The sequence below is a fragment of the Rana temporaria genome, chromosome 1 (assembly GCF_905171775.1).
Source record: "Rana temporaria chromosome 1, aRanTem1.1, whole genome shotgun sequence".
Taxonomy (NCBI): domain Eukaryota; kingdom Metazoa; phylum Chordata; class Amphibia; order Anura; family Ranidae; genus Rana; species Rana temporaria.
In genome coordinates, this window is record NC_053489.1 from 433872072 (window position 1) to 433889063 (window position 16992).

General features: G+C 44.1%; 1 protein-coding gene across 3 annotated transcripts in view; it reads left to right on the top strand.

Moving 5' to 3' along the window:
• The first annotated feature begins 939 nt into the window (after nt 1-939).
• The window catches only part of SLC4A4 (solute carrier family 4 member 4), a 316339-nt gene continuing 300286 nt past the window's right edge, over nt 940-16992 (top strand). For 2 of the 3 annotated variants that reach the window (XM_040326074.1, XM_040326066.1), the window contains exon 1: nt 941-1207. The gene's annotated coding sequence lies outside the window, so the exon portion shown is untranslated. Of the gene's footprint in view, nt 1208-16992 lie in introns of all 3 variants that reach the window. The other variant, XM_040326059.1, reaches the window with a different exon arrangement.

Sequence of the window (16992 nt, forward strand, 5' to 3'; positions counted from 1 at the left end):
CAGACAGCAGGTGACACAATGAAAGTCCTGTCAGGTTTTGTACTTCTACTTTGAGGTGAAGTAATAAGGGTCCTAGAAGGGACTTGCTGGCAGACAGCAGGTGACACAACGAAAGTCCTGTCAGGTTTTGTAGTTCTACTTTGAGGTGAAGTAATAAGGGTCCTAGAAGGGACTTGCTGGCAGACAGCAGGTGACACAACGAAAGTCCTGTCAGGTTTTGTAGTTCTACTTTGAGGTGAAGTAATAAGGGTCCTAGAAGGGACTTGCTGGCAGACAGCAGGTGACACAACGAAAGTCCTGTCAGGTTTTGTAGTTCTACTTTGAGGTGAAGTAATAAGGGTCCTAGAAGGGACGAGCTGGCAGGCAGCAGGTGACACAATGAAAGTCCTGTCAGGTTTTGTAGTTCTACTTTGAGGTGAAGTAATAAGGGTCCTAAGAAGGGACTTGCTGGCAGACAGCAGGTGACACAACGAAAGTCCTGTCAGGTTTTGTACTTCTACTTTGAGGTGACGTAATAAGGGTCCTAGAAGGGACTTGCTGGGAGGCAGCAAGTGACACAACGAAAGTCCTGTCAGGTAGTAGAGGCCATTATTGCTGGCTCTCATTATGGCTAGCTCTCATTATTCCAGGCTCTTGTTATCCCAGGCTCTCACTTCCCCTGCATCCCTCAATAATTCATGGTTAATAAATACAAGCTGACTGGAGGAAGGGAGACTCCATGCTGTGCCCTTCCCCTCCAGCCTGCACTCTATGGTTCCCACAGACAGGTAAGTGACAAGGAAGGTGGGAGCTGCTCCCTGGGAGCCTGCACACACCATGACTGGCTCCCAGTCTATGAAATGAATCAAGTTTATGACTATGAGGAGGAATGGGAGAAGCCGGAGCTGTGGCCACATCCATCCCTCCTTATGTGTACAGGCCACTCCTTCCCAGCAATGTGAGCTGGAGGCAGGCAATGGAGGGGGGAGCGAACTTGTGTCACTATTAAATGGCACAGCACCGAGTGCACACACATAGCTTGTGCTGGGACCTTCCTCCAGGGACTGACACCCCCCCCACTTTATACAACTCTACTCTGAAACTTTTCTTTCTTTAGGATTAGGAGATCGCTTCTCTTCTTCACCCCTGGCTGTACTGGAGCAACAAGTGAATGTGAAGAGGAGGACAGCAGCTGCTGACATCGTGCTGACTTCAGATCAGGACTAAGGTAAGGAACTGGCTGTATGGCAAGCTGATCATACACTGTGCACTCTCATTGTACCTTCTTTACATCTGACATCAACTGTGCCTGATTGGTAGTTTTAGTACATCTTGTACAATCACATTGTATAGTGTATAGACACTTTTCAGCCATCTGATTCAGCATGGATGATCCATGTCAGCCGTCACTATACCAGCGACATGCCACTACTACAGACATGTGTGCTCTCAGATCAACCTACACCGACCCACCACATAATCCAATCAGTGATCCATAAATGCGTATCACAGCTTTATATCACTTATCACATATATAAGATGATCATATCAAGTCGATCAGATTGAAACACAGGTGCTCCTGAGTGATTGGAAGCGGTGAACCGCGGGAATCGTTTAGAAAAAGAAAAAAAAGCTTCTAAATGATTGGAAGCGGTGAACCGCGGGAACCGTTTCGAAAAACAATAAACGCTCCTGAGCGATCGGAAGCGGTGAACCGTAGGAATCATTTAGGCTCCATGCACACTGGACTTAAAAAAACGTCTGTTCTATTTGGAGTAAAAAACTTCCTCCATATAGAGCATTTTTTGTACAAAGTTTAGACGAGTCTAGGAGAGTTTTACGTTTTTTCTGCCAATGAGTTCCTATCAGAAACGCGAATGAGAAGATTTTTTTTTCCTGCCTCTAAACGTTGTTCTCAAAATATGCCTCTTAACGTCCTAATGTGCATGGACACATAGGATAACATTGAGTTGCTTCTACAGGCAGAACACAATGCATGGAGCCTTATGCCTCGTACACACGGTCGGACTTTTGACCGTGCAAAAGTCCGCTGTGACCCCGTCGGAAGTCCGACGGACAAAAAGAGAACAGGTTCTCTATCTAAGGTCCGTCGGACTTCAGAAAAAAAAAGTCAGATGGAAGCTACACACGGCCGGACTTTCCGAGAAAAAAAGCCAGTCTGACTTTTTTTCTCGGAAAGTCCGGACGTGTGTACGAGGCATTAGAAAGCAAAAAAAGCACCATCGACCTCGCTGTCAATCATTTTGTCCAATCGGACATTGATTGTTCAGTTTTATCACATCGTGTATGGCTGAATAGCAGATCTGATCTGTACACTCTCCTTTATGGTGGCCACACAGTTTAATAAATGATTGATCCCCTTTCTTATCAGTTTCTCCCGGTAGGGATAATCAAACTATAGTCCACAACTCATTTGATCGATATGGCACACACAGGGAAGTGTGATAGTTGGAAGATATGATTGTAAACTATCAATTGCATCCATGTTGTCACCACTCAATCTCATTATCTGATGGATTAAAATACATTCATATTCATGAACATACATATAGTTGCAGAGTTCATCTGGTTTAGACTTGGTTCACACTGCTAGGACATGGGAATCCGACTTGTGAGACCCCAAGTCGCATGACATGTCAAATTCAATGTTTCCCTATGAGAACCGTCTTAACTGATGCTACACAAGTCCCTCCAACTTTTGAAAAAGTTTCTGCACTACTTTGGTCCGACTTGGGTGCGATTTTAGCCTTTGTACATAGCATCCAAGTCGGATCAAGTTGCAAAGAAGTTGCAGGGCAAAATTGCAGGTAAAGTCTAATGACTTTGCCATCGCCGCAAATGTGAACCGAGATTTAAAAAAAAGACACAAGTCCATCCAGTTCAACCATTAGAGAAAAAAAACAAATACAAAAAACATAGCATCTCAGTGCTGCCAACGATGCAACATGATTTCCCCCTGTCTGATCTATTCAATTTGATCAAATGTGACACAAATTGAGTCTAAATTCACTAGACCGGAAGTTACTTCTGTACAATTGTTCGCCAATTCGATAGTTTTGATTGGACCACGCGACAATCAGATAATAAAATTGAAGCGTGTGTGGCCACCATTAGATCTGCTGTCTGCTAAGGTCCTGCCTGATTTCATACTAATTGAATGGACTGTTTAGGTTTGTCCTCCTTTTTAAGCTGGCCATACACGCAGGCTGAACGGAATATATCAAACACATTCCTCCAGCCACACTACACAGCACACACAGACAAATCTCCCGCTACGGCTTTTGTATTCTGACAGCATCCGACAGCTTTTAGAATACCCGGATAGTGCCTGCATCTGATTGGATGTATTCACTGTTCTGCTGACAACTTTCAACCTTGCTTCTTTAATCTTCACATCAAAGTTTATGAAGCGCGTGGTATATATGGCAATAGCTGTCCATACACTATACAATATTCTTTAGCTTTCCCAAAATTATGTAATATAAGGACAAACCTAAGGCCGGGTACACACGGGCCGAATATCGGACAAAATCAGCCGGTACAGCCTGTCCAACAGAAACCAATCTCATGACCGGCCTCTGTTAAATGAGCATGCTGGAAAACCAGAAGCCAATCGGCATCCGATCAGTTCTGGCAGCCAATGGCTGTGAGCATTGACCAGTCTGTTCTGGATGGGGATGGTGGTCCCCCTTTCAGAACACAATGGCACAGGGGGAAGATCGCTGCACTAACATGGTTTGTGTAAGTACAGCGATCTGTCAGTTTTTCCCCCGAAAAACAACGTAAAATGTGTACCAGGCTTTAGGCAGCCCATACACGCTTCATTGAAAGTTTTTGGGTTCAACCAACAAAAAACATGACTCGATTCCCTTGTCTACACACTTGATGTGGATGGGGGATTAAAACTGCTGAGTTTTCATATTCTGACAGCGGGGAGAATCCCCTACCATCAGAATACACTGATCAGTACTGCCAACTATAGCCTGCAGCACTGATCGATAGATGGTTTAAAACTCGTCCGGTCCCCAATGGCCCAGATTTCGATCCATGTATGGCCGGCTGAAACAATCCTTGCAATTTGCATCCAGTAAAGCCGTGTACACACGATCGGTTTGTCCGATGAAAACAGACTGATGGACTGTTTTCATCGGACAAAATGATCGTGTGTGGGCCCCATCTGTCTTTTTTCCATCGGTGTTAAAAAATAGAACATGTTTTAAATTTTTTCTATGGTTAAAAAACCGATAGAAAAATCTGATCGTCTGTGTGGAACTCCATCGGAGAAAAATACCACGCATGCTCAGAATCAAGTCGACGCATGCTCGGAAGCATTGAACTTCATTTTTTTCGTCTCGTCGTAGTGTTGTACGTCACCGCGTTTTGGCACGGTCGGAATTTAGTCTGATAGTGTGTAGGCAAGACTGATGAAAGTCAGCTTCATCAGATATCTGACGAAAAATCCATCGGATTAGATTCCATCAGATATCCGATCGTGTGTACAGGGCTTTAGACAGTCCTCATACTACAAAATTGATGGTAGATCTAAAGGAGATTGCATAGTGTATGGCAAGCTTTGGGCTAGAGCTACTTACATTTTTAACAGTTATATCAGTATAGAGGAGCGTAGAGATCAAAAGATCTTCCTGTACCTGAAATCTCTTATGGTTGCATGTGGATTGTGGATGATTAACCACCTATTCCCAGTCTAAAGATAAGGTAATAAAAAAACGTCTGCGGTGCATGTGGTGGTGCAATCAAGAGAGTTTTTTATTGAGCGTCCAAAACACATGTATAGTAGCTGAAACATAGTTCACGACAGTGCGTTTCAGAAAAAAAATAAGAACACGCTGCATTTTTCTGCACTGAACTGTATTGGTACACGATAAAACACATTAAAGTGTCCTTATTTAGGGTGCAGAAAAATAAGAAAAAAAAAACGCAGAAAAAAAGGGGGGAAAAAGGCATCAAAAATGTACACACAGAAATGGCTCTGGACTGCGTTTCTATGGTGAGAATTTTAAATGCAATATTCCCAACGCACACATTCCTGTAAAAATGGCTGTATTCAAGAATGGGTGCTGAAGCGACCAATGGCTGAAACTGTGTATAGTCAAAGAAAGTAATGTCACCAGCACACCAGGATCTCCAAAAATCTCCACACAGGCTTCACACAGCAGCGGCACGACTTTGGGGGCGACTCTGCAAGTCGTCCTGAGGACGACTTCAGAGGCGATTTGCAAAACGACTTCTGTATAGAAGTCAATGCAGGTCGCCCCAAGCCGCCCCCGAAGTCGTACAGGAACCTTTTTCTAAGTCGGAGAGACTTGCGTCGCTCCTATTAGAACGGTTCCATTGCATTGATTGGGACGCGACACGTCAGGCGGCTGAGCCGCCTGTTGTGTCGCCCCAGTGTGAACCGGGTCTTAATCAGCGATCACAAAAATACAGCAGAAAGCAACGTTTCGGAGCCATGCAGGACCCCTTCATCAGGCATGTGACAAGAGGGTCTGTTCACACTGGATTGCTTGCTTTCCTGTGTGGTCCCACATGTTCCCGTTTTGACAGCCCACTCATTTCAATGGGCTGTCAAATGAACCGGAATGCAGAAAAAATTGTGTGGTTTGATGTCGCACCAGAATGGGGTATTATTGGCTTGCAAGGTGTCTTTGGGGTTCCATTAACAGTTGGCACCTGCAAGGGCAGCCTGTTTACATATGGTGCAGGAAACATGCCTTTCCGGGGGTGAATGGGCCCTTAGAGCCTGGAGCTCCTATCTGAAACCATCACTGCGGAAAATCTCTCAGGCTCTTACTATTAAAAAAGCTCTCTATACTCTTTACAATGTGATAGAATCTGTTTTAGATCTACCAACAACTATATAGTACAACGGCTTACCCGATTGGATAAAATAGGTCAGTCCTTGTTATGCATAGTTTTAGTAAATCTTAAAGTTGACTGTGCAAAGATTGTATGGTCAGGTTGTACTGTGTATGGTGACCCTAATGTTTAGTTAGATCAACAGGGCTGCTCTGCCCACATGAAATGTCAGGATGTCATCACCACTCTGGAGAAGCAAAGAGTTAAATGCTTATGAGACTGGTCAGGTCTAAAGGCAGTGGGATTTATGAGTAGAAGCGTGTCCCCTATAGCACCACACATGGGTCATGTGCCAGCGTCCATAAGACTGCTTACTTTCTTGTAATAAAAGACTTCATTATTTGCTCCTAGTGACTATATGGACGGGGAAATGAGTTCTGCAGGATCACACGCATTTCAAGACTTGAGCTCAGAGTTCAGTTAGTACAGGAACACCTAGAGGTCAGAGCTGTGCAATAAAGCACATAAGGCAGTCTTATGGCAATTATACACATGGCTTGAATTTTGCTTGAAACGTCCAAATCCGAGCTGTGAGTGGACTTGTCCCGACAATCTGCTGGGTTGAAAATTCTCAGCTGAACAGTGACTGCAGCCAATCAGATGCAGGCAGTGTTTGGGTATTCAGTCAGAATATAATAGCTGGCAGGGGAGACTCCCCCACCCACGCTGTTTGAAGCTGATGATGGAAGGGTGCCTGGCTCTTAGAGGGATGGTGGCTGGGCTTTCCCAAGAGATGACGCTTTATTTTGTGCTGTCAATACATCCGATCTCTTAACAGATCACCAAATAGCTGTTTAGTGGGAACTCTATTGATTTCTCTCATTCAGCACACCAAACATAAATGGCTAATCTTTTACTTCCTAGGGCTCGTTTACATCAGATGCATTTTTTAAATGCAGTATGAATGCAGTACAAACACTTAGCCCTCGTTCACACCAATGAGATTTGATAGTTCAAAGTCGCATGACAAGTCGCACCCTATTTTTGGCAGAGTCGTTGGCAGAGTCGTTGCGACTCTGAAAAAGGTACTTTTCTGCAATTTCATTGCATTTTAATTCTGTTAAATGAAGGGCAAGCAAAATCTCACTAATCTGCAGCTTTGAAAACGTGCCGGAGTAGCGCAATTTCAAAGCCGCACTGGTGCAAGCCAGGATTTATTCAAGAAAAACAAATAGGCCTAGTTTACACAATTGCAGAGCTTTCATGTGCGTTTTAAAAAATTACAACATGCTGCTTTTTTCTGAGCTGGAATGCACAGCAAATGCACATAATTATATCACAGATTCAAGTAAACACACCATAGTTAGAAAAATACATTTAAAGAAATGTAAGATTCAAAAATTGCACAGTAAATGCACTGAAAACGCATTGCACATCCAAAAATTGTGGTTCACATAAACCCCAAGAGCTGATGATGGAAGGGTGCACAACCAAGAAATGACGCTTTATTTTGTTCTGTCAGTACAACGGATCCCTTAATAGATAACCATAAAGCTATTTAGTGTGGATTGGGGACTCTATTCATTTCTTTTATTCAACACACCGAATGAGAGAAATCTTCATGGGTACAGCTAACCTTAAACCATAGATAGAAGGGTGCACAGCTCTGAAGCTGGCCATGCATGGATGGTAATTCATCCAGTTCAGCAAGAACAAGACGAATGTCGTTCCATGTGTGGGCACCCTGGTTGCTTTTCCTACTTGTGTTCAACCAGCCTGTTGGGTTTTGCCCAAATAATAAGTACCGGTGGGCGGTGGCTATAGCTGGGCACACTAATCATTGTGTTCTGCCAGCAGAGAAGGCTCCCCACTGGGAGAACACAACAGCACCATGCAGGGCCGGCCCTATGATGGGACCGGGTGGTACCATGGGTACCAGGCAGCACTTTTAGGGGGGCAGCATACTGATGCCCGCCAGCCCGTTCCGGCACCCAAATAAAATTGATGTCCTTTTTTCCCACAAATAGAGCTTTCTTTTGGTGATATTTGATCACCTCTGCGGTTTTTATTTTTTGTGCTATAAATATATATATTTTTTAACTTTTTGCCATAATAAATATCCCCAAAATTTAGAAAAAAGATTTCTTCAGTTTAGGCCAATATGTATTTTTCTACATATTTTTGGTAGCAAAAAACAAACAAAACACAATTAGCGTACATTGATTAGTTTGCGCAAAAGACATTGTGGCCACCGGCAATTCACATGTCCCTTTATACTAGGGTGACCAGACATCCCCAGTTTCAGGGGACAGTCCCCTGAGTGAGGACACTGTCCCCGGACCAAGTCTGTCCCTGGTTTTGTCCCCAGATTGGATTTAATAGGGGGCTGGGGCAATTTCAAACACAGTCAGTGCAGAATTAAAATAAAAAAAATAGAATTACACCCCCCCCCCCCCGCTACGCCGTGCCTACAAGCATAGGGGGGTTGTATTTTTCCCCATTATCTGTGCCCCTTTCTGATGATCATGTGCTGGTCGGAGCGGAGGGAATATTTCTTCAGCTTCGGTTCTTCTGCCTTGGCTCAAATCCTGGCCAGCCACTTGCCTATCTCCTTGCCTTCCCTGGCAGAGTGATCTTCCTCCGCTCCCCATCCAGTAGTAGCTGGGGCCCGAAGAGTAAGACTTGAGAGGCTGTGAGGCGGGCGGCGACGGGAAGACAGTCGCTGATTGTTGCCATTACTAGCAAAGAAAAAATATGTCCCCGGATTTTATTTAAAAAATCTGGTCACCTTACTTTATACTCCTGGATACATGTATAGAGCCATGACAGGCCCTTTTTATACATCTATATACATTTATAGAGCCATGGCAGGTCCTCTTTATATTCCTTTACATGTAAAGAGTCTCGACAGGTCCTCTATATACATGTATAGAGCCATGACAGGTTCTCTTTATACTTCTTTATACATGTATAGAGCCATGACAGGTCCTCTTTATACTTCTTTATACATGTATAGATCCATGACAGGTTCTCTTTATACATCTATAGAGCCATGACAGGTCCTCTTTATACTCCTTTATACATGTATAGAGCACGACAGGTCCTCTTTATACTCCTATACATGTATAGAGCATGACAGGTCCTCTTTATACTCCTTTATACATGTATAGAGCCATGACGGGTCCCCTTTAGTTATCATGATATAAAATAATGAATGTGGGGGCCTTTTGGTTGGCGCGATTTTTTTTCTGGGGGGGGGGGCAGCATTTCATTCTTGGTCCCAGGCAGCACAATGTCTTGGGCCGGCACTGGCACCATGGGAGGGATTCCCCCATCAACACTGACTGTGTTGATGGGGGAATGGAGCAATTGTGTAATGTCATCCTGGCCTAAGCTTTCAGAAGTAAAATATAAATTAAAAAAAGGTTGTAATTTTGAATTAATATTTTTTTACATTTTTTTCCTAATGTGAAAGAATGTGAAGGAGGCAGGACAGAGGACCCGAAAAAATTAGTAATGTTTCGCTTTAACACGGGGCTAATTTACTGTGTTCAATTTAAATAGCAAATCGGGCATTGTTTACATTTCTTTTCCTGCTCAGCTTAGCTCAATGGAAAACTTGAGTTTCACTTTGCTAGAGATGTTGTGTAATAAAATACCGCACATTTCTAAGATTACCGGTTGTAACTGTGCCGGTGTCAGGTGCTACAATAAAAGTCCGAATGTCACCAATGCAGTGTGCGTTCGCCGAAACTGAACTGTGCTGCACACCTGTACATGTACTCTACGACCGCTCAATGACTAAACCTAAGAGCAAACACAAACTTCTATCATCGGCTTGTTTCATCTGTCTTCATTAACTATTGCAACGTTGCAGCTTAGAAAAAGGCATCTAGCTCTTCTCTCTCTCTCTTCTCTCCCTCTCTCTCGCCCTTTCTTCTCTATTTCTCCCCCTCCCCCTCTCTCTATCTTCCCTCTCTTCTCTCTCTATCTTCCCTCTCTCTTCTCTATCTCCATCTTCTCTCTCTCTCTCACTTCTCCCCTCTCTCTTCTCTCCCTCTGTTCTCTATCCCTCCCTCTCTTCTCCCCCTCTCTCTATCTTTCCTCTCTCTCTCTTTCCTCTTTCGCTTCTCTGTCCATCTTCTCACTTTCCTCTCTCTCTTCTCCCCTCTCTCTTATCTCTCTATATTCCCCCTCTCTATTCTCCCCCTTTCTCTATATTCCCTCTCTCTCTCTCTTCTCTCGTTCCTCTCCCTCTTCTCTGGCCATCTTCTCTCTCCTCTCTCTCCCCCTCTCTTCCCCCTCTCTTATCTCTCTATCTTCCCACTCTTTCTTCTCTTCTCTCTCCTCTCTCTTATCTCTCTCCTCTCTGCTCTTTTCTCTCTATATCCTTGCTCTCTCTTATCTCTCTATCTTCCCTCTCTCTCCCCCCTCTCTCTTCTCCCCCTTTTCTCTCCGTCTCTCTCTTTCTTCCCTCTCTCTCTTCTCTCTCCCCCTCTCTCTCTTCTCCCCTGCTCTCTTATCTATCTATCTATCTATCTATCTATCTATCTATCTATCTATCTATCTATCTATCTATCTTCCCTCTATCCTCTCTCTCATCTCTCTCTTCTCTCTCTCTCCCCCTCATCTCTCTCTCTCTCCCCCTCATCTCTCTCTCTCTCCCTCACCTCGCTCTCTCTCCCCCTTTCTCTCTCCCCCTCTCTTTTTTTCCTCTCCCTTCTCTTCTCTCTCCCCCTCTCTCTCCCTTTCTCTTCTCTCTCTCCCCATCCCTCTCTCTCTCTCCCCCACTCTCTCTTCCTCCCTCTCTCTCTCCCTCCCTCTCTTTATTTCTCTCTCCTCCCCCCCTCTCTCTCCCCCTCTCTTTCGTTCTCTCTCTCTTGCTCCCCTCTCTCTCTCTATTCTCTCTTTCCCTCTCTCGTTCTCTCCTCTCTCTCTCCCCCTCTCCATCCCTCTCTCTTCTCTCTGTCTCCTCCTCTCCCTCCCTCTCTCTTCTCTCTCTCTCCCCCCCTCCCTCCCTCCCTCCCTCCCTCCCTCTCTCTTCTCTCTCCCCCTCTCCCTCTCTCTTCTCTCTCTCTCCCCCTCTCCCTCCCTCCCTCCCTCCCTCTCTCTTCTCTCTCCCCCCCTCTCTCTTCTCTCTCTCTCCTCCTCTCCCTCCCTCTCTCTTCTCTCTCTCCCTCTCTCTCCCCCCACTCTCTCTCTGTCAGAATACAATGCCATAGCCATCATATTTGCCTTCTAGGAGTGCTTGACATATATTATTTTTGCATGCTTGGACTCGGACAGTACAATTTTAAGCCTTGCAGTTTTCATACTGGGACTGAGCAGAATTAGAGCTTCATTCAGTTTTCTAACAATGGTTATTTTAGTCACTCCTTTGGCAGATGTCAACTTCGACACCCATTTCTTTTTTTTTTTTTTTAAACATGTAGGTAACTTATTATATGTTAATTGTTATCTATTTATAGGATGCATAGTGATGACTCACATTAATAGTAACTCCAGAAGTGAAACCTGCTTTGAAATACATGGGGGGAGTTTTAATGTGAAAAGAAATTGAATTTCCCCTGTAAATCTGGACACATACTGTATATTTATTTATTTTTTACAAGTTCTTATATAGCGCTGTCAATTTTACCCAGCGCTTTACATATATATTATACATTCACACCAGTTCCTGTCCTCGAGGAACTTACAACCTAAGGTCCCTAACTCACATTCATACATACTAGGGCCAATTTAGACAGGAGTCAATTAACCTAGCGGCATGTCTTTGGAGTGTTGGAGGAAACCGGAGTACCCAGGGGAAACCCACAAAGGCACAGGGAGAGCATGCAACCTCCAGGCAGTATCAGCTACTTCTCCAGCACTGTTATCTTTCAAATGTTAATGCAACTTGATACAAGTATATTTATAAAGGTTCCACATGTACCAGTTGTATGTTTATAAGTTAAATCATGTTTGGAGTGTTAATAGTTTAATGTCTGGGGAGGCAATGTGGAGAAGCCTTGGAAGGTCTTGTTTTCTGCCTTGGCCCATAAGTTACCAGTTACACATTCCAGTAGTGGTATATAGAAGTTAATCTCAAGAGGTCAGTACTGGAACATTGTAATGCCAGACTGAATCCACAGTTCTTTGATCTGTCTCTAATCTTCTTGGGTTAGGTGCCAGTTAACATGGCGATTATAGAGTATCAGGTTGTTTTAGATCCAATTTGATGTTATTTAACATTTTTATTAGAACCACATGATATTCCTGCCTGATAATTATCCTCTTTAATCACATCACATGTGTGTTTTTGGTCATCATGCAGATTTTTGTATTTGTCTCCTGCTTGATCTAGAATTTTGGCAGTGGTGCAGAAGGACTATATCGTATTGATTTTGGTACATTTTTGACTTCCTCTGTCCGGCATTGGCCTATCCAGTCTAGAGTTCTATAAAGTGATTGAATGAAACATTTTAGGACATTTGATGCTACTAGATGTTTGAAATGTATATAAAGCCAAAACCAATTCATATGGCTTTGAATAGAGTAGAAAAGGTATAGAACCCCTGTCAGGTTTTTATTGCTGTCTCTGCTGGGGAGATTCACCCTTTCCATGTCAATGGCCACCAGGACAGAAACTGATGAGAAATGCTACAGTTGTCACCAGGCCCAGACTGGCCAAGGGGCACACCAGGCATTTTCCCGGTGGGCCGGAGCCGACAGGCCGCATGTCAGGGGTGGACTGGGCCAGGGTGGCAATTGCTGATGCTCCAAAAAAAGGCCACTGCTTCACTCACAGCACTAGTCCCCGCTAAGTCCTACTGCCGCAGGCCGCCACTTACCGCTGTCTGGTTGCTAGGACCACTTGGCATCTAGCAACCAGTAATGCAGAGAGAGGCCCCAGCATTCAGAGCGGAGGAGGATGTAACTTCCTCCTCCTAGTTCTCAGCTCCAATAACCTCCTCCAGCCTCTGGGGCGGTGGCCCCCTTCTCAGAAAAGGGAAGTGGATTTGACAGTCTGAGGTGAGGCTGGGGGTTGAACCTGTTAAGCCTCGTACACACGACCGAGGAACTCGACGGGCGAAACACATCATTTTCCTTGTCGAGTTCCTTGTTAAGCTGTCGAGGAACTCGACAAGGCAAGTTTCTCCATTCTCGTCGAGGAAATAGAGAATTTGCTCTCTTTTTGGCTCGTCGAGTTTCTCGACAGTTTCCTCGACGAAAATGTACACACGACCGGTTTCCTCGGCAAAAAAATATCTCCCAGCAAGTTTCTTGCTGGTTTTTGCCGAGAAACTCGGTCGTGTGTACGAGGCCTCAGGCTGTCATGAATAGGTGCAGGAATAGAGAGGATGGCAGTTGAGCTGATGCTGGATCACAGATGACATCCATGGAGGATAGAAAGGTGAGGAGGAGGTCACATCCTTAGATCTCAGGGGTTTATGCTGGGACATGTAGTCCTTCACATTTGGGGTGTGTGTGTGAACCCTATAAAGGTGAAAGACTACAAGGCCAAGCATGAACCCCTCAGAGCTGAGGACGTGACAACCCTCCCCCCAACTAGTGAAGGATTACAAGCCCAAGCCTGAACCCCTGAGATCTAGTTAGACCCTGGTTAGACTTGCTCAGTAGAGGATACCGGCTTTCAGGGAGAGACAGTAGGCCTTCGGAGGAGAAATAAAGATGTATCAGGCTACGCACATCACCTATCATACCCAACGTGGATAGGATGCACTATGGGCATAGCCAGATACTGTCTTTTTTGTTCTTTGGTAATGTGCTGGTTTGCCGCCCTCCAAAAAGCCCACAGGAGTCTTGGTTCTCTTCTCAGAGTACGGTTTTGGATAAAAAATAAAATAAAAAATAGGCTGCTCAGTCTAAAATACCTGGGCCTATTTTTTGTCCCAGTCTGGACCTGGTTGTCACCAGAACTGAGGAAAGTGAGTCGAAACCTTCCAATGGGCACAGCTGTCAAAGAGGTGATTTTCCCTCACCTCCTGTGGTATCTGCAGGAAGAATCCTGATATGGCTATTAAACATTTCATATTGAAGCTGTATCGAAACAAAGGGGTTTATTTACTAAAACTAGAGAGTTCAAAATTAGTCACACTTCTGCATAGAAACCAATCAGCTTCCAGGTTTTATTGCCAAAGCTCAATTAAACAAGCTGAGGTTAGTAGCTGATTGGTTTTCCAGACTGGTTTTGCACTTTCTAGCTTTAGTAAATAAACCCTAAAGTCTTTGAGTTAGATACATTTTATCATTTACTCTTGTGAGTTGTGTGAAATAGTAACAGTATCTGCATGTGGATCAAGTTTGATAAATGTGCTGATATTTCCTCTTTAGCCAAAACAGCAAAGTAGCTATTGAGTCTGTCTGTAGCCGCAGTGCTAAGTAAATGTGTAACGCTTAATGGATCACTGCTTCCTTTAATGCATGGAGCTCTGTGATTAACATTTCCATCCCTAGAGTGGACTGCTCAGGGAAAGCAGCTGTAATACATATGATCACGGACTTCCGAGCATAATTAGAAGGACATACCACTTCAAAGTTTGTAGGCAAAGCTGTCTTATTTATTTATTTTTTTAACGCGGGGCAAAGGAAGTTCACTGTGGCTTCACATATCCTTGTAGAGTTTTAAGGACATATTGGGGTTGATTTACTAAAGGCACTAACTGTTCATCTTCCAAGAAAAGTTTCACTTTGAAAGTGAATTTTCCCCCAGAGTTTTGCTCTGCTGACTTCCATTGTCCATTGTTATTTTCCTTGCATGTGATTGGGTATTCTTTGCAAAGTAAAACTTCACCGCATTCACTAAGCTCTGGGGAAAATTCCCTTACAAAGTGCAACTTCACTTACTAAGTGAAAAGTCTTTATGCCTTTAGTAAACCAACTGCGCTTTTTTTTTGGAAAACTAGATTAAACTTTCTGTAGTTTAGTACCTGTAGACTACATCGGCTCACTGATAAGTTGCCTCATGGTTGTGTTTGTATGTGTGAGTCAGGATTCCAGAGCTGCTAGCGCTTGTTGTATTCATGACCATGCCTACGAAACAGAGCCGAGGAGTCCCTATCAGTTACACTGAAACCCATATGGTGCTCTCTGTGTCCCAGTCTCTAAGGAATACATGAGCTCAGTGCTTCGGGCCTGTCCTTCTCAATGACTTACAAACTCAGCTTTATTTAGCCCCTTGACTATGGTTAAAACACAAGATGCTAATAGAGTCTTTTTGTTGAGTAGCTTTTTATACGTCGCATACTGGTATGTAAAGGATTCCTCGAAACTTCACAGAAAGTTTACTTTAATCTTTGGTATTTGTTGCACAGCTTACTAACCACGATAAATGAGCTAAATGGGTTATAATCTTCCATATCATGTATACGAGTATGAATTAGATTACTTCACTATGGAAGTTTATAGGCACCAATGACTGGGAAACAGGTGTCTAAACCTACTATGTAAAGCTACGAGCAATAAATTGTTAGCTGCCACGCCACAGAGACATGTTGGACCCCTTTGCATGGTTATAATGTTTTGGTATTGTACCATGCTGTGGTCATAATAGTAGGTGATTTAGGAATGCACAGTAAATCCTCATACACACGATCTGATATCTGATGGAATCTAATCCGATTGATTTTTTCGTTGGATATCTGTCTTGCCTACACACCATCAGTCAACAATCTCCGACCGTGCCAAAACGCGGTAACGTAAAACACTACGACGTGCTGAGAAAAATGAAGTTCAATGCTTCTGAGCATGCGTCGACTTGATTCTGAGCATGCGTGGATTTTTGACCGATGGACTTCCACACAGACGATAATTTTTTTCTATCGTTTTTTTATCCATAGGAAGAATTAAAAACGTGTTCTATTTTTTTCACCGATGGAAAACAAACCGATCGGGCCCACACACGATTGGTTTGTCCGATGACAACAGTCCATCGGTCTTAAGTGTTTGTAGTCAGAGTCCAAATACTGAGGATGTGCTTCGCCCTAACTACAGCGACCTGAGGTGTGCCATGGACACGTAGGACAGTATTCTTAAAAGAGAGCATACTCTGAGTACGAATGAGAAATAAGAAGCTGTATGGTTGGGAGGGAACCAGAAAAGCTAACCGTCGAGTGTGTAGGAAGGAGGGGATATTTTAAGCCCCAGACTCCTCCTACAAACTCAGGCTAGCCAATGGCCAGCTTTCTAACGTATTCCCCTATTAAATTTGGACCTACGGCTGGGTCCGTACAGCCTCTCTGTCACCAAAGAGCAACATAGGCTATCTGTATGCATCTCCAGGCAGCTGCATAAACAAAGGCCTAATTCAAATTGGATGGACCACAGTGCCCATGTGAATGAGCCCTTAGGTAGCCACAACTATACAGTAAAGCTGGCCATACACTTTAAAAATCCCAAATTCTTTCATCCACATATACAAGGTGGATGGAGGAATCCCCCCATTGGGACCATGTACTCTAACAGCAGCTCCTGCAGCAGTCAAACTACAGCTGATTGGCTGCCAATGCTGAAAAGTTTTCCAGCACATCCCTTCAACAGAAGTGGATCAATGATAGACTTCTGTTGAGAGGGGATGGCCACACACTGATCACATTTTGATCGATTTATGGCCAGCTTAAAGTGGTTCTAAAGGGACATATTTTTTTTGCCTTAATGCATTCCCTGCATTAAGGCAGAAAATGTTTTGTGTCCCCCTTCCCTCTGTTAATTCCTGGGTCCTGTATAATTTCAGCTCTGTGCCCAGCTGCATCTGTTCTCTCCCTTCTGTCTGCTCTCACTCGCTTGGCCATTGGCTCCTGCTGCTGTCAGTCAAATCCTGTGATAAGGGGGCAGGGCCAAGCCACACTGTGTGTGTCCATAAACACACACAGCACAAGCTGGGAGCGAGCCCTCGGGTGTACCCCCTTAGGAAGTGGCTTCACCAAGAAGAGGAGGTGCCAAGATCACTGGCGAGAAACTCCAGAAGAGGAAGATTGGGGCCCTTCTGTGCAATACCATTGCACAGGCCAGGTAAGTATAACATGTTTGTTATTTTACAAAAAGAAAAAAAATAAGCTTTCCAACCTCTTTAAGTTTATTTTCCTGAAAATAAGTCTTGTGATTTTCCTGAAAAATTGCACTGAATTATAGTCCTGCAGTGAAATAGATCCCGACACAGTGCCTACCCACATTAAT